Genomic DNA, 20116 nt, shown 5'->3' with positions numbered 1-20116 from the left:
AAATAAATCCCCAATATATATTTTTACCATACAACTTCAGAACACCAGCTTGATATAATACTCTTTTAAAGTTTCTACCTTACAGATTTGTATACCTGGAAGATATGAGCACATTAATAGCATCACAATTACATTGATGTTTCTACATTAACCAAGTTTAGCTTTTAAAGAAATGGCAGTACAGTGCTCTAAAATAACAGTTCTTATTTAATCAGTTGTTTAATTTTTATGGTTGCTTGCTCTAGAAAAAAATAAAACTTAATAAACACAATGTTATGGGTGAACTTATGTTTTAAGAAATTTTTGTCTCTTTAACACATGACTGATTTTTACAATCTTATACAGACCTTAGTACAAACTTATACAGACCTTAGTAAATCAATCAGACATCTAACAAAAGTACTCATGAATGAGTAATCCCATATCAAATTTACTTTACTTATTTTATCAAAATATTAGATAAGTGTATTGAACAGTCCTAGCCATTTTTTGTTGTTGTTGAAGGAAAAGTCCTAGAACCAAGGCATATTAGACATTGTATAGACATTAATATTTTATGAGTTTTTTTTGAACACCTAGGAAAACTTGTAAGCTTAAATTTAAAAACATTTATTTTTATCTGTTTATCCAATTTAAATTGAACCATTTAAATCACATTAATTAAAGATCTTTGGATCCATTTTTTTAAAAATTTGTTTTTATGAGCGCTCCTTATATATGTTAATTTGTATATCATATATATGATATACAGACATAGTATATATAGACATACAACACATAACAAAAGTGTGCACACATAACAATAGTAAAGGCCTTAGTAGCTTTTCGCAGGTGAAATCTCCATTGCAATGTTTCAAAAACTCCACAGTTGGTCAAAGATAGAACTGATCAGAAAAACATTAACCTAGGTCTGTAGGATCAAAATCATGAGCTCAAAAAAATACAGAATATAAGGAAAAAACAAGAGTCCTAGAAAAAATGACTGGCCAGTAATTAGTAAATACCATAGGATTTACTTTTTTTTTTCTTTAGGCCTCAGATCAGACTCCTACTGAGCTTGCATGCTTCTTTCATTTGCATTTCAACATAAGTCCTGACTGATGTCTGAAGGAGCAGGGAAAAACTGCTATTCTGAGCAGACACCTCAGGCCTAAGGCATTTTAACCATAAGTCATAATTTTCAGGTTCGGATGTTGAAAATTATGATACAAATTTAAGATACAATTCACATAATTTTATATCTTTACATCTTGTTTTGTCAACAGATACCATACTATGATTTACTACCTTGTCCAAATTAATGCACTGGTACACACAGTGACATTTTCCCAGGCTACTCAACTCAAAATTGGTGAAAAGAGACTGAATGATTGGGAAGTTACTTGCCAACTTGGAAGTAGAGTTCTTTAGTTTTCCATCCTAAGTATTTAAGTTCTCTGGCATAAATTATCTGAAATCATAAACTAAACAATTAACTAAACCCAACTTTTAACTGCAAGATTGTGCAATGCTTCAAAAACCCATTCAGATACCAGATTGTTACAATAAAACATCATCTTTTAGACATACATTCAGCCAAGATCATTCCCAAGAAACAATTTATAATATCAACACACTATTGCACATGTCTTAAAGGACCAGAAACAAAGACACAAGAGAGACAGAAAGAAAGGAGTTCCAGACTATGGCTGACAGAAACCTTTAAAACAGAGCAGACAAGAGGAAAATCTCCTACACCAGTGGCACTGTAGATGTCCCCACAAGGGGACCAGATGTTTTCACAGAGGGGCAACCTGAAATGTAAAATCAAGGGTCTCAATGGTGACTTTACTGCATTTAGTGTCCCTTTTTCTTTTTCTCTTTTTTTAAAGAAGACAGAGGTGGTATAATCCTTACAGTGCAGGGAAGGAAGGAGGGAATTCCCTGAAGCAACAGGGCTTCTGCAGCTGCTGGGAGTCCCTCAGTCCCTCCTTTTACTTACAGGATTAGCTCCTCTGGTTCGGTTCCACCCCAGACACACTCCATCTCCTAACATTTCAGTAGTCAGTTCTCAAAAAGTTCTGAGGGGGGGGGTGGTATCAAAATTTGTAACTGAAAGTTCGGTTCTTGACCTTAGAGCCAATTAATGCCAATTTAATACTGAGGACAGGGCTTTGATAAAAAAGAAAAAGGGAGTTTTATTGCTTTGCTAACAAAGGAGAAACACAGGGGACTCTGCCCAAAGGTTGTGACTCTCTTGATCTGGGGAGACAAGGGGTTTTAAAGGAGTCTCACTTGTTAACCTAGGAGATACTCAGTTCTTAGATCCCCAGCAGGCATTGCCCTCTGCAGTGGATGTGCTCCAGCAGCCAGCTAGGGGATTCTCTCATCCTGCTTAACAAAGGGGGGTAAAGTTCATCACAGTTCCTTAAAACACAGTCCAAAAGGATGTCAGTCTTACTTGCTTTATTACCCATTTTCACGTCCAATATCCTTAAGTTTTTAACCACAGAAATCACACAACAAAATGCACAAAAACAAACAAACAAAAAACATATAGAAAACAGAACAAAACACAAGAAAACAGAAACCCAGCGCCAAAACAGAAAAACAGAGGAACAATGCAACGTCTTGCTAAAGCTCTGGGGTAGGAGTGTGTGTGTTCCCGTCGGCACCTCTCTACCCTTCCAGAGGAATTCCCTACAGAACAGAACAGAAGACAGAACGATTTCTCGTTACAGTCTAGACAGGAGTATATGTGAGCCTCGCCAGGCCACCTCTCTGTCATCAGAAGCGATCTCCCTTAACTGGATATCAGATGTTATAAAGGTGCCACTTACCTATGGAGGCCTCCTCCACCCGGTGCTTGCTGATAGTTTTAGTGTGGCAGTTCACTGCAGTGCTCCGGGGACCGAAGGCTCACACCGAGGCCTTGGAACATCTCAAGTTGCGCACCCTATAGAGTGGCTCTCCAGCCCGGAGCCCTGGAGCGAAGGCCGGCTTCAGAATTACCAGCAGTCTGGTCTTGTGATCTGGTCGGGCAGGGTCATCTCGCTGGGGCCTCTAAAATGTTAGACCAGGACGCAAGAAAAGACCACTGACTCCAATTAAAATCAAATTAAAGCAAGCTTATTATTTCGACCTTCCGGGCTGCCTCTCCCTCCTAAAACAGCGGGAACAAGACAGCACCCCACCTTTCCTACAGCCCAGCTTTATAGCCCAGAAAGTTACACAAAAGGGGGGTTACAGATAACAGAACTCTGACAAGCATCACACTAATGGTAGTTTACATTTTTTTTTTTTTTTTTGCTGGCCCCAACATCAGAATTTATGAAGACCATTAGAGCCTCAGAGAGGGTCGTTGTCTGGCCAGGGAAGGCCAATATTTATGGGGTGTCACTAAATTTCAGAGAGGGCTGCTATCTGGTCAGAGAGCCAGGCATGGGTGTGTTCAAGGCACGGGCAGGCATTCCAAGCAGGTTCAGAATTTGCAGTAATTTATAGAAAAGTCAAAATTATCTTTTCATGGTTTTGTGGCGAGATGCCCAATTTTAAGAAAAGATCAGGTTGGGTCTATCAGAATCTCTATCATCTTAATGGATCACTGGCATTGGCTCAGAAACCACTCCTCCTAGCATACTGCCAGAAGCCATCTTAACGTGGTTGTGGTCCTCATCAATCATAACCTTAGCCTTAGCCCTAAAACATAACCAAGATACAGCACTAACCCTAATCCTTAACTTAAATCAAATCCTAACCCTACATCTAGCCCTAAGCCTATTCATAATTCTGTCCTATCCCTAACCTAAAACTAACCCTGACCTTGACTCTGAACCTAACACTAACCCTAGCTCAAAATATCACTCTGAACTTAAAACTAACCCTAAAACTAGACTTAGCCCTAACTGAACCCTAAAATTAGCCCTAATAATAACCCTAGTTCTTACATTAGCCATATCCCTAACACTGGACCTAACGAAACCCAAAACCTAGACCCAATCTGACCCCAAACCCTAGCTTTAACCCTATCTCTAACCCTAAATGTAGCTCTAACCCTTACCCTAAACCTAACCCTAATTATAATCCTTACACTAACCCTAAATCTAACCCTAAACCTAGCCCTAACCTTAACCAAAACCCTAGCCCTAAACCTAGCTCTAACCCTATCCAATACCCTAACCCTAATGCTAATCCTCAGCCTAACTCTAACACATTTCCTAACCCTAACCTATACATTATCCTAAACATAAACCTAACCTAATACTAGACCTAGACATAACAATAACCCCAAAACTAGCCCTAATTGTAACCCTAGTTCTTACAATAGCTGTAGACCTAAAGCTAACACAAAACTTAGCCCTAATCCAAGCCCTAATGCTAGCTTTAACTCTAACCCTAGCCCTAACCCTAACCCTCACCCTAAGCCTAGCCCTAATACTAGCACTAACCCTATCCCTAAGCCTAAGCCAAACTCTAACCCTAAAGCTACCTAGGTTTAAACCTAATCCTTAGCCTAACCCAAACCCTAAATCTATTACTAGTCCTAACACAAGCCCTCAATCTAGCTCTATCCCTATCCAAAACCCTAAATCTAACCCTGTCCCTTATTCTGACCCTAATACTAACCACAGGTCTAAACCTGACACTAACCCTAAAATGACCCCTAACATTGGAGGTACCTGTAACCCTATACCTATATCTAACCCTGACATTAGACCAAGATCTACACCTAATCCTTCACCTAGCGATAACTCTAGCCCTAGCCCTAAACAAAAACCTAGACCTGGCCCTAACAATAACCCTTAACCTAACCCAAACACTAACCCTACCCCTAGATCCAACCCTAGTCCTAATGCTGGACCTAATCATAAACCTAACCCTAACCAGAATACTGACTCTTACCCTAACACAAACCTTAGCTCGAAACCTTTCCTAAACAAAAACCTAACCATAAACTAGACCTAGCCATATCACTAATACTAAAACTAGCCATAACCATAGGCCAAACCCTACCTATAACTCTATCCATTACCCTAACCATAACCATAACCCTAATGCTAACCCTAGCCCTAACCCTAACCCTGACTGTAACCCTAAACCTCATCCTAGTGCAAATTCTAGCTCAATCCCTAACACTTAAATATAACCTAACCTTAACACTAACCATTGGCTTAAACCTAACCCTAACCTTAACCCTAGCCCTAATCCTAACCTTAACCCTAGCTATAACTCTAGCTCTAACCCTACTCATTACCCTAACACTAACCCCAATTATAACCCTAGCCCTAACCCTAAATCTACCCTAACCCTAACCCTAGAAATAGTCATAAACCTAAACCTTGTCATAGACCTAACACTAGCTCAAACCCTAACCATTACCCTAAACCTAAACCTACACCTATCTGTAACACTAACCTTAAGCCAAAACCTAATCTTAAACTTAACCCTAACCCAACATCAAACCCTATCCAATACCCTAAACCTAATGATAACCCTAGCCCTAATCCTAACACTAACCATGACCCTAACCTTGACCCTAACAGTAAATGTAACCTAGGCCTAACCATAAATCTAACATTCGCCCTAGTGCTAACCCTAACTCAAACCCTAAACCGTACCCTAAACCTAAACCTAACCCTATCCCTTGGCCTAACCCTAACCCTAACCCTAACTCAAGTCCTACTACTAACCATAACCCTTGCCCTAACCCTAGTTCTAAATCTCTCCATTTCCCTAAACATAACCCTTACCCTAATGCTAACCCTAGGCCTAACCCTAACCCTTTCAGAAACTCTAACCCTCTCAATTACCCTACACCATACCTGAACACCAAACCTAACCCTATTATATCATATCCCTAACCCTAATGCTAATTTGAGCCCTAATACTAAACCCTAACCTAAACCAAATCTGAAACCTGATTCTCACCCTAATAATACCCCCAGCTCTAAACCTGACCCTTACTATAAACCTAACCATTACCCTAGACCCCGCCATAAATCTAACCCTCAATCTATCCCTAACACTAACCCTAGACCTGACACTATCCCTAGCCCTAATTCTTGCCCTAACCCTAAAACAAACCCTAGCCTTCATTCTAGCCCTTAACCTAGCCTTATTACTAACTCAAAACATAATCCTAGCCCTAACCATAATTCTAACTTTCGACCTAGCCCTAACACTAACTATAAACCCATCACTTCCCCTAAACCTAACCCTATCCCTAAACCTAAACCTAAGCCTAAAACTAGGCCTAATCCTAGCACAAACCCTAGACATAATACTAGCCTTAATTTAGCCTTAAACCTAACATAACCCTAGCCCTAAGACTTATTCTAACTCTCGCACTAGTCCTATTCTTTGTTCTAACCCCAACCCTTACAATAACCCTAAAACTTGCCCTAACCTTAGCCTTAACCCAAATCCTAGCCCTAATTCTACATCTAACCCTAACTCTAAATGTAACCCTAAACTTAATCCTAAGTCTCTCACTAACATAAGCTGTAACACTAACGCTAATCCTAAAACTAGCATTAACCTAGCCCAAGCCTTACAACAAAACAGAGCCATAGCCCTAACCCTAACATTTAACCTAAATCAAACCTTAAGCCTACACCTAGCCCCAAACCTAGCTCTAATTCGAGTCCTATCTCTAACCCTAAAACTAACCCTGACCCTTACTCTGACCCTACACTAACTTTAGCTCTAAACATCACCCAAAACCTAAACCGAACTCAAACGCCAGACCTAGCCCTAACCCTAACCCTAAAACTAGCCCTAATCGTAACCCTAGTTCTTATATTAGCTGTAGCCCTAACCCAAAACTTATCCTAATCAGAGCCCTAACACTAGCTTTAACACTATCAATAACCGTAACCCTAGATCTAACACTTACCCTAAATCTAATGCTAAATTTAGCCCTTGAAATAACCCAAAACCTAACCCTAACCTTAGCCCTAATCCTAACAAAAAAGCCTAGCCCTAAACCTAGGTCGAATCCTATCATTACATTATTCCTAACCCTAACCTAATGCTAACCCTTGGATAACTAAAACTAACCTGAACCCTAAACCTAACCATGTCCATAAACCTAATTCTAACCCTAACCATAACGCTAAGTTGAGCCCTAACTTTAACATTAACCTAATCCAACCTGGAACCCTGTACTTTACCCTAATAATGCCCCTAGCTCTAAACCTTAACTAACCATTACACTATACCTAGCCATAATCCTAACCCTAAAACTATCTCTAAAAATAATCCTAGACCTGACATTAGCCCTAGCACTAATGAAGCCCTAACCCTAACACAAACCCTAGCCCTAATCCTACCCCTAAACTTAGCTTTAGCTCTAACCCTAATTTTAACCTTTGCCCTAGTTCTACACCTAGAGATAACATCATGCCTAACCATAACCCTAAACCTAGTCCTAAACCTAGGCTTAGCCATAATGCTAACCCTAGCTCTAATCCTAGCCCAAATAAAGCCCTAACCCTAATCCTACCAAACCCTAACCCTAAGACTAACTCTAACTCTGGCCCTAGCCCTAGCCCTAGCCCTAGTTCTAACCCTATGCCTTAGGATAACCCAAACCCTAGCCCAAACCCTGGCCAGAACCTAGATTTAACCCTAAATCTAAATCTAACCCTAACCATAAGCCTAAACCATACTATAACTCTAGCTCTAAACCTAACACTAATCTGAAAACTAGCCCTAACCCTAACCCTAGCCCTCAAACAAAACCGATCCATAGCAGTGACTCTAACACTTAAGCAAAACCATAGCCTCACCCTACACCTAGCCCTAACCCTAGCCCTAATTCAATAACTAACCCTAACCTTAGAACTAATACTAACCCTGACTCTGACCCTAACACTTACCCTAGCTCTAAACATCACCCTATCCCTGAACCTAATCCTAACACTAGACCTCGCCCTAAACCTAACCCTAAAACTAGCCCTAATTGTAATGCCAGTTCTTACATTAGCCATAGCCCTAAACCTAACACAAAACCTAGCCCTAATCCAAGGCCTAACCCTAGCTGTAACCCTAACCCTAAGCCTGGCCCTAACCCTAATCCTATTTATAGTCCTAACCCTAGCTCCAACCCTATACCTTACCCTCAGCCAAACTCTCACCCTATTGCTACCCTAGTCCTAACCCTAATCTGAAGCCTACCCCAGAACCTAACTTTATTAATAGTCCTATCCCTAGCCCTAATTCTAGTTCTAAACCTAAACCAAACCCTAACCCTAACCCTGACCCTTATTCTGACTCTAGCACTAAAGCTAGGTTTAAACCTGACCCTAACCCTTATCGGAAACCTAACACTAGCCCTACCAGTAACACTATACCTAAACTTAACACTAACACTAGCCCTAGATCTAAACCTAATTCTAAATATAGCCATAACCCTAGACCTAGCCCTAACAATAACCCTTAACCTAAACCAAACACTAACCCTACCCCTATACCTAACCCTAATCCACATTCTGGACCTAACCCTAAACCTAAACCTAACCTGAACCCCGACACTTTCCCTAACAAAAACCCTAGCTCTAAACAATATCCTAAGGCAAAAACTAACCCTAACACTAGATGAAACCTAAATCTAGCCATAACCATAACTCTAGCTGTTAAATTACTAATACACCTAACACTAGCCCTAAACCTCACACAAAACATAGCACTAAACCTAACCCTAAGCAAAACTCTAACCCTAAACCTAGCCCTAAACCTAACCCTTTTCCTAGCTCTAACCCTAGCTCAAACCCTTAACCTTACTGTAAACATAACCCTAGCCCAAACCCAAAACCTCACCCTAATCCTAGCCCTAATCCTAACCGTAACCATAGCACAAACCCTAGCTCTAACTCTATCCATTACCTTAACCATAACCCTAAACCTAATGCTAACCCTAGCCTTAACCCTAATCCTAACCCTACCCTAGCCCTGACTGTAACCCTAACCCTCACTCCAGCCCTAACCCTAGCTCAATAGCTAACCCTTAAACTTAAGCTAACCCTAACTCTAACAGAAGGCCTAACCCTAACTCTAACCCTAGCCCTAATCCTAACCTGAACCCTAGCCATAACCCTAGCTCAAACCCTACCCATTACCCTAACCCTAAACTTAACCCTAATGATAACACTAGACCTAAAGCTAAACATAACCTAAACCTAAAGATAAACCTAACCCTAGAACTAACAGTGAACCTAATCCTAATCCTAACCCTAAGCTAGCTCATACAGTAACCCTAACCCTAAACCTAACCCTAATGCTAACCTAAACTTATCCCTAACTCGAACCTGACATCTAAACTTATTACCCTAACCCTAATGATAACCCTAGCCCTAACCCTAACACTAACCATGACCATAACCCTAGCACTAACCTTACCCTAATACTAACCCTAGCTCAAACCCTAAACCGAAACCTAATCCTAACTCTAACCCTCGCCCTAACCCTGACACTAACCCTAACTCTAGCCCTAATACTAACCATATCCCTAGCCCTAACCCTAGGTCTAACCCTATAAATTACACTAACGATACCATAACACTAATGCTAACCCTAGGTCTAACCCTAAACCTATCACAAACCAAAACCTTATCCATTGCTCTAAACCTAACCTGAACCCTAATCCTAACCCTGTCCATTACCCTAACCCTATCTCTAACCTTAATGCTAATTTGAGCCCTAAACCTAAACCTTATCCTAACCCAAACCCGAAGCCTGACCATGACCCTAATAATATGCCTAGCTCTAAACCAGACCCTTTCCCTAAACGTAACACTTAAATTTGACCTAGCCATAAACCTAACCCTAAGACTATCCCTAACTGTAAACCTAGACCTGACATTAGCCCTAACCTTAACTGTTGCCCTAAACCTAACACAAAACTTAGCCCTAATCCTAGTGTTAAATCCAGCCTTAAACCTAAACCAAACCATAACCCTAGCCCTAACCCTAAAGCTAATCGTAAAACTAGCCCTAACTCTAACCACAGCACTAAAACAAAACTGAGCAACAGGCCTATCACTAAATCTTAACGTAAACCAAACACTAGCACTACACCTAGAACTAACGCTAGCCCTAATTCAAGTCCTAATCCATCTTAAAAATAACCCTGACCCTGACTCATATCCTAACACTCACCCTAGCTCTAAACAGCACACTAAACTTAAACCAAACCCTAACAGTAACCCTAGCCCTAACTAGAGTCCTAACCCTAACTGTAAAACTAACCCTTACCTGACTCATATTCTAACACTATCTCTAGCTATAAATATCAATCTAACTTTAAACCTAACCCTAAAACTGACCTACCCCTAACCCTAACCCTAAAACTAACCCTAATTGTAACCTTAGTTCTTATGTTTGTCATTGCCCTAACCCTAGCCTTAAACCTCACACAAAAACTAGCCCTAACCTGAGCCTTAAACCTAGCTTTAACCCTAACCCTAACCCTAACCTTAGCCCTAAACCTATGTCTAACCCTATCCCTTACCTTAAGCAAAACCGTAAACCTAATGGTAACCCTAGACCTATCCCTAATTCTTAGGCTAAACAAATATTAACCCTATTAATAGTCCTAACCCTAGATCTCATTCTAGCTCTAATCCTATCCAAATTCTAAACCTAACCCTGACCCTTATTCTGACCATAAAACAAACCCGAGGTCTAAACCTGACCCTAACCCTAAACCAAACCCTAACACTAGCCCTACTGGTAAACTTATACCTAAACCTAACCCTACCATTATCCCTAGATCTAAACCTAATTCAAAATCTAGCCTTAACTCTAGCTCTAGAACTAAAGGAAAACCTAGCCATAGCCCTAACAATAACCCTTAACCTAACCCAAACACTAACCCTACCCCTAGACAAAAACCTAGTCCTAAATGTGGCTTTAACCCTAACTTTAATTCTAACCCAATCACTGATCCTGTCTTTAACACTAAACGTAACTCTAATCCTGACACTAATCAAAACCTAAACCTAATTCTAGACACATCCATAACTCAAACACTAAAACAAGCCCTAATTATAACTCTGGCTCTTATATTACCCATAGCTCTTACCCTAGGCCTAAACCTAACACTAAGCATAGAGCTAATCCAAGGCCTAAACCTAGCCCTAAGTGTAACACTAACCCTAACCCTAGCCCTAACCTAACCCTAGCCCTCACCTTAGTCCTAAACCTGGCTCAAAGCCTACCCATTACCCTAACCCTAAACTTATTGATAATCCTAGCCGAAACCCTAACTCTAAACCTAACCCTAACCGGAAAATTGACCCTAAACATAACCCTAAATTTAACACTCGTTATACTCCTAACTCTAGCTCAAACCTAAACCTAACCATAAACCTAAGCATACTATAGCCCTAATCCTAACCCTAAACCAAAAGCTAACCCTAACCCTAACCCTATATCTAACCCTATCCATTACCCTAACCCTAAACCTAATCTTAATGATAATGCCAGACTTAACCCGAACCCTAACACTAACCCTACCATAATCCTATCCTTAGACCTTACCTTAAAACTAACCCTGTCCCTAGCACTAACCTAGCTCAAAACGTAACCCTTACACTAACCATAACCCTAAACCTAACCCTAGTTCTAAACCTAACCCTAACCATAACTCAAGACCTATTCCTAACCATAACCTTAATTCTAACCTAAACTCTAATCCAATCCATTACCATAACCATAACCCTTAACCTAATGCTAACCCTAAGCCTAACCCTAACCCTATTGCTAACACTAACCCTATCAATAACCCTAAACCTAACCTGAACTCTAAAGAAAAATCTATCATTACCCTAACTCTAACCCTAATGCTAATTTGAGGCCTAAACCTAAATCCTAACCAAAAACAAACCCTAAACTTGACCCTAACCCTAATAATCCCCCTAGCTCTAAATATGACCCTTACCCTAAGGCTAACCCTTACACTAGATTTAGCCATAAACCTAACCTTAAAACTATATTTAACCATAACCCTACACCTGATATTAGCCTTAGCCCTAATACTAGCCCTAAACCTAAAACAAAAACTAGCCCTCATCCTAGCCTTAAACCAAGCCTTAATCATAACCCTAACCCTAAGCTTAGCCCTAACCCTACTCTAACCCTCACCCTACCTCTAAACCTAGCTATAATGCAATCCTTTATCATAACAGAACCCTAACACTAACCCTATTGCTAGGCCTAAACTGAACACTAACCCTAGTCCTAATCCTAGCCTTAATTTAACCTATCCCAAACCCTAACCCTAATCCTAGCCTAAGACAAACTCTAACTCTCACACTAGCCGTATTCCTAGTTCTAAACCTATCCCTTGCTGTAACTCTAACACTAGCCCTAAACCTTGCCCTAACCCTTGCCCTATCCTTAGTCCTAGCCTAACTCTAGATCTAAGCCTAACTCTAAATGTAACCCTAACCTAGCAAAACACTAATCCTAGCGCTAATCCTAGCACAAATTTAGTGTTAAACCTAACCCTAACTTTAACACTAACCCTAACTCTTACCCAAGCACTAATTCTAGTTCTAAATCTAGCCCTTACCATAACACAAAACCTAGCCCTAAACCTAGCCCCAATCCCATTCCTACTTTCGCCCTAGCCCTAAACCTAGACCTAACCCTAACCCTAAATAGAACCCTAACCCTAAGCCTAAACCTCATCTTAACACTAGCCCTAACCCTAATGCTAATTGGAAAACTAACCCTAACCCTAGCCCTAGCACTCAAACAAAACTGAGTCATACACTTTAACCCTAATCCTTAACATAAACTAAAACCTAAGCTTATACCTAGCCCTAACCATAGTCCTAATTTGAATCCTAACCCTAACTCTAGAAGTTACCCTTAGCCTGATTCAGACCCTAACAATAACCCTAGCTCTAAACATCACACTAACACTAAACTTAACCCAAACACTAGACCTAGTCCCATCCCTAACCCTAAAACTAGCCCTAATTGTAATGCCAGTTCTTATATTAGCCATAGCCCTGTGCTAACAGAAAAGAAAGCTCTAATCTGAGACCTAAACCTAGCTTTAAACCTAACCCTAACCTTAACCTAGACCTATCCCTAACCCTCACACTAGCCTTAACCCTAGCTCTAACCCTATACTGTACCCTAAGCCAAATCCTCACCCTAATACTACCCTACTCCTAACCCTAATCCTTAGCCTACCACAAACCATAACTCTATTACTATCCTAACCCTAGACCTCATTCTAGCTCTAACCATAACCCAAACCCTAACCCTAACCCTGACCCTTATTCTGACCCTAATTCTAACCCTAGGTTTAAACCTGACCCTAACCCTAAACTGAACCCTAATACTAGCCCTATGGGTAACCCTATACCTAAACCTAACACTAGCACTCGACCTAGACAAAATCCTAATCGTAAATCTAGACATAAATCTAGCACTAGACCTAAACAAAAAAACTAGACTTAGTCTTCAAAATAACCCTTAACCTAACCCAAACACTGTCTCCACCCCAGACCTAAACCTAGTCCTAATTCTGGCTATATAACCCTATCCCAAACACTGACCTTCCTGTAACACAAATCCTAGCTCTAAACTTTATGTCAAAATCTTGCCATAACCCTAAAACTAGACGTAGCCATAACCCTAACTCTAGGTCTTACATTACCTATAGTCCTAACACTAGCCCTAAACCTCACACAAAACCTAGCCCTAACCCTAGCCCTAAGCATAACTCTAACCCTAAACATAGACCTAACCCTAAAACTAACCCTAGCCCTAACCGTAACCCTAACTCAAACATTAACCCTTACCAAAAACATAACTCTAGCCCTAACCCTAACACTAACCCGAGTCCTATTCATAACCATAACCAAGGCCAAACCCTAGCTCTAACTCTATCTATTACCCTAAACATAACTCTAACCCTAATGCTAACACTAGCTCTAAACTTAACCCTAACCCTAAGCCTAGAAATCACACTAACCCTAACCATCACCCTAGCCCTAACCATAGCTCAAAACCTAACACGTACCTTAAACCTAACCCTAACACTAACCCTAGGCTTAACCCTAAACTTAAACCTAACCCTAGCCCTAATCCTAACCATAAACCTAGCCCTAAACCTATCCATTACCCTAAATATAAGCCTAACCCAAACGCTAACCCTAGGCCTAACTCTAAACCTATCTCTAACACTAACCTTATCCATTACCTAAATTTAACCTAAACACTAAACCTAACCCTATTAATTACTCTAACCCAATCCCTAACCCTAATGCTAATTCGAGCCCTAAACCTAAACCAAACCCTAAACAAGACTTTGACACTAATAATACACCTAGCTTTAAACCGGACCTTTTCCCAAAACCTAACCCTTACAAAAGACCTAGACATAAACCTAACCTTAACCCTATGCCTAGAACTGACATTAACCATAGACCTAATACTTGCCCTAAACCTAACACAAACCCAAGCCCTCATCCTAGCCCTAAACCTAGCCTTAATCCTAACCCTAACCCTAACCCTAGCCCAATCTCTAATTTCAACCCTCGCCCTAATTCAGAACCTAGTTATAACCACATCCCTTCCCCTAACACTAACCCTAACCCTAACACAAACACTAACCCTAAACCTAGACCAAAACCTAGGCCTAACCCTAACACTAACACTAGCTCTAATCCTAGATCTAATTTAGTGATAACCGTAAAGCTAACTCTAACCCTACCCCTAAGACTAACTCTAACTCTTGCCCTAGACCTCTTTCTAGTACTAACTCTATATGTTACCATAACCCTAACACTAGCCCTAACCTAATCCCTAAACCTAGCCCAAGCCCTAACCCTAGATTTAAATGTATCTCTAAATATAACCCTAACCCTAAGCCTAAACCTCACACTACCACTAGCCCTAACATTATCACTAATTCTAAAACTAGCCCTAAACCTAGCCCTAGTTCTAAAACAAAATTGAGCCATAGCCCTAACCCTAACCCTAATTTAACTGTAACTCTAGACCTGACATTAGCAATAGCCCTAATACTTACCCTAACCATAACACAAAACCTAACCCTACAACTATCCTTAACCCTACCCTTAATTCGAGTGTTATCCTTAACCCTAAAACTAACACTGACCCTGACTCTGACCCTAATACTAACCCTATCTCACCCTAATACTAAACCTAACGATAACATTAGACCTAGCCCTAACCCTAACCCTGAAACTAGCCCTAAACATAACCCTAGTTCTTATGTAAGCCATAGCCCTACCCTAGCCCTAACCTAATTTAAAACTTACCTCTAACCCTAACCCTAACAAGGGCTTTAATCCTAACACTAACTCTAAACCTAATCCCAACCCTAGCCTTAAACCTAACCATAACCCTAGCCCTAACTCTAGGTCTAATCCTATCCATTACCTTAACCCTAACCCTAACCCTAATACTAATCCTAGAATAAACCTAACTCTATCCATAACCCCAACCCTATCCATTATCCTAAACCTAACCTGAAACCTAAACCTAACCATATCCATTATCCTAATCCTAAACATAATCCTAATGCTAATTTGAGCCCTAACACTAAACCTTAACCTAAAAAACCCTAAACGTGACCCTGACTCTAATAATACCCCTATCTCTATAAGTGACCCAAACCCTCAACCTAACCGTTACACTATACATAGCCATAAACCTAATCCTGAAACTATCCCTAACCATAACCCTAGACCTGACATTAGCCCTAGCCCTAATGCTAGCTCTTATGCAAAAAAAAAAAAAACATAGCCTTAATCCTGGCCCTAAACCTAGACTTACACCTAACCCTAACCCTAATACTAGGCCTAAACTTAAAGTGAACCCTCACCCTAGCCCTTAACCTAGCTATAATATCATACCGAACCCTGAACCTAATTCTAACCCTAGCCATAAAACAAGGCCTAGCCCTCATACTAACCCTAGCTCTAATTCTAGACCTAATTAAGACCTAACCCTAAACCTAATTATATCCCTAGCCGTAAGACTAAATCTACCTCTTGCCCTAGCCCTATCCCTAGTTCTAACCTTATCCCTTACCACAACCCAAAGCCTAGTCCTAACCCTAGCCCCAAACATAGCCCTAGCCCTAAACCTAGATCTAACCCTAACTCTAAATCTAAACCTAACCATAAACCTATACCTCACCCTAACACTAGCCCTAACCCTAATGCTAATTTGAAAACTAGGCCTAACACTAGCCATAGCATTCAAGCAAAACTCAGCAACAGCTCTAATCCTAACCCTTAACCTAAACCAAATCCTAATGCTATGCCTAGACCTTACCCTAGCCTTAATTAGAGTCCTAAAACTAACTGTGCAACTAATAATGACCCGGATTCTAATCCTAAAACTAACCCTAGCTCTAAACATCACCCTAACCCTAAACCTAACACGAACACTAAACCTAGCCCTAATCCTAGTCCTAAACTAGCCCTAATTGTAATGCCAGGTCTTACATTAGCAATAGCCCTAACACTACCACAAAACCTAGCTTTAATCTGACCCTTAACCCTAACTTTAACCATAACCCTAATACTAGCCCTAACCCTAAACCAATCCATAAACCTATCCTTTACCCTAAGCCAAACTCTCACCGTAATGCTACCCTAGTCCTAACCCTAATCCTTAGCCTACCCCAAACCCTAACTCTATTACTAGTCCTAACCCTAGGCCTCTTTCTACCTCTAACCCTAACCCACACCCTAAGCCTATCCCTGACCCTTATTCTGAACCTAACACTAAGCCTAGGTCTAAGCATGACCCTATCCCTAAACCAAACATTAACACTAGCTCTATCAGTAAACCTATACCTAAACCTAACCGTAACATTAGCACTAGACCTAAAGTTAATTTTAAATATAGCCATAACTCTAGCCCTAGCCCTAAACAAAAACCTACCTGTAGCACTAACAATAACCATTAGCCTAACACAAAGACTAACAATACCCCTAGAACTAACCCTAATAAAATTGTGCTCCTAGCCCTAAATCCAATGCTAAACTGAACACTGAACCTTACCCTCACACAAACCCTAGCTCTAAATCTTACCCTAACCCAAAACCTATCCCTAACACTAGATCTATCCATAACCCTAACCTTAAAATTAGCCATAACCATAATCCTAGATCTTACATTATCCATAGTCCTAACACTAGTTATAAACCTCCCCTAAAACCTAGCCCTAAATGTAGCACTAAAACTAGCTGTAAGCATAACCCTAACCCTAACCTTAGCCCTAGACCTAACTCTCACACTTGCCCTAGCCCTACCCTAGCTCAAAATCTAACTCTTACCTTAAACGTAACCCTAACCATAACACTAACCTTGCCCTAATTCTACTTCAAATTTTATTTATTACCTTAAACATAACCCGAACACTAATGCTAACTCCAGCTTTAACTCTAACCCAAATCTAAACATAGCCCTGACTCTAACCCTAAACCTCGCCCTAGCCCTAACCATAAACACTTAACCTAAACTTAACCCTAACACTAACCCTAGGCCTAATCCTAACCCTAGTCCTAATCCTAACCTTAACCCAATCCCTAACACTAGCACTAACTCTATCCATTACCCTACAAATAAGCCTATCCCAAATGCCAACCCTATATATTACTCTATACCTAACCTGAACCCTAAGCCTAACCCTATCCATTACTCTAAACCTAACCCTAAAGATAATTCAAGCCCTATCCCTAATCCTTAACCTAAAGCAAACCCTAACCTGGAATCTGACCCTAATAATACACCCATCTCTAAACCTGACCCTTACCCTAAACCTAACCCTTACACTAGACCTAGCCATAAACCTAACATTAACACTATCCCTAACTGAAACCCTAGACCTGACATTACACCTAGCCCTAATTCTTGCCCTAAACCTAACAAAAAACCTAACCCTACAACTACCCTTAACCCTAGCCCGAATTTGAGTGTTATCCCTAACCCTAAAACTAACACTGACCCTGACTCTGACCCTAACATTAAACCTATCTCAAATCATCACTCTAATACTAAACCTAAATATAACACTAGACCTAGCCCTAAGCCTAACCCTAAAACTAGCCCTAATCATAACCCTAGTTCTTACATTAGTCATAGCCCTACGTTAGCCCTAACCTAATCTAAAACCTAGCCCTAACCCTAACCCTAACTCAAAACCTAAACCTAACCCTATCCTTAATCCTAACCATAACCCTATATCTAACTCTAGGTCTAATCCTATCCATTACCTTAACCCTAACCCTAACCCTAATACTAATCCTAGGATAACCCTAACACTATCCATAACCCTAATCCTATCCATTATCCTAAACCTAACCTGAATCTTAAACATAACCATATCCATTATCCTAACCCTAAACATAATCCTAATGCTAATTTGAGCCCTAACCTTAAACCTTAACCTAAACAAACCCTAACCATGACCCTATCCCTGATACTACCCCTATCTCTATAAGTGACCCTAACTCTCAACCTAACCCTACACTATACATAGCCATAAACATAACCCCCTGAAACTATCCCTAACCATAATCCTAGTCCTAACATTAGCCCTAGCCCCAATGCTAGCCCTAATGCTAACAAAAAAAAAAAAAAAAAAAAAAAAAAAAACATAGCCGTAATGCTGGCCCTAAACCTAGACTTAATCCTAACCCTAACCCTAACACTAGACCTAATCTTAAAGTGAATCCTCGCCCTAATCCTTAACCAAGCTATAATATCATACTGTACCCTAAACCTAATCCTAATCCTATTCCTAACCCAAGGCCTAGCCCTCATTCTAACCCTAGCTCTAATCCTAGACCTAATTTAGACCTAACTCTAAACCTAATCATATCCCTAGCCCTAAGACTAACTCAAACTCTCGCCCTAGCCATATCCATAGTTCTAACCCTATCCCTTACTATAACCCAAAGCCTAGCCCTAACCCTATCCCTAAACCTAGATATAACCATAATTCTAAATCTAAGCCTAACCTTACACCTAAACCTCACCCTAACACTAGCTCTAACCCTAATGCTAATTTTAAAACTAGCCTTAACCCTAGTCACAGCATTCAAGTAAAACTCAGCTACAGCTCTAATCCTAACCCTTAACCTAACCAAATCCTAACGCTACACCTAGCACTTACCCTATCACTAATTCGAGTCCTAAACCTAAACGTACAACTAATAATGACCCAGACTCTGATCGCAAAACTAACCCTAGTTCTAAACATCACCCTAAACTTAAACCTAATCAGAATACAAAACCTAGCCCTATTCATAATGTCAGTACTTACATTAGCAATAGCCCTAAACCTAACACAAAAGCTAGCCTTAATCTGAACCTTAACCCTAGCTTTAACCCTAACCCTAGCCTTAACCCTAACCCAAGCTCTAATCCTATCTTTAACCATAAGCCAAACCCTCACCCTAATGCTACCCTAGTCCTAACCCTAATCCTTAGTCTACCATAAACACTAAATCTATTACTAGTCCTAACCCTAGGCTTCATTCTATCTCTAACCCTAACCCAAGCCCTAAGATTATCCCTGACCCTTATTCTGACCCTAACACTGACCCTAGGTCTAAGCCTGAACTTAACACTAAACCAAACACTAACACTAGCCCTATCAGTAAACCTATACCTAAACCTAACCGTAACATTAGCACTAGACCTAAACTTAATCCTAAACATAGCCATAACTCTAGCCCTAGCCCTAAACAAAAACCTAGCTCAAGCACTAACAATAACCATTAGTCTAACACAAAGACTAACAATACCCCTAGAACTAACCCTAATAAAATTGTGCTCCTAGCCCTAAATCCAATGCTAACCTGAACACTGAACCTTACCCTCACACAAACCCTAGCTCTAAATCTTACCCTAACCCAAAACCTATCCCTAACACTAGACCTATCCATAACCCTAACCTTAAAACTAGCCATAACCATAATCCTAGTTCTTACATTACCCATACTCCTAACACTAGCCATAAACATTTCCCAAAACATAGCCCTAAATGTAGCAGTAAAACTAGCTGTAAGCATAACCCTAGCCCTAGCCCTAGCCCTAACCCTCACACTTGCCTAGCCCTAACCTTAGCTGA

This window comes from Marmota flaviventris, chromosome 2 (assembly GCF_047511675.1).
Source record: "Marmota flaviventris isolate mMarFla1 chromosome 2, mMarFla1.hap1, whole genome shotgun sequence".
In the NCBI taxonomy this organism is placed as follows: Eukaryota; Metazoa; Chordata; class Mammalia; order Rodentia; family Sciuridae; genus Marmota; species Marmota flaviventris.
This window is presented reverse-complemented; position numbering follows the sequence as displayed.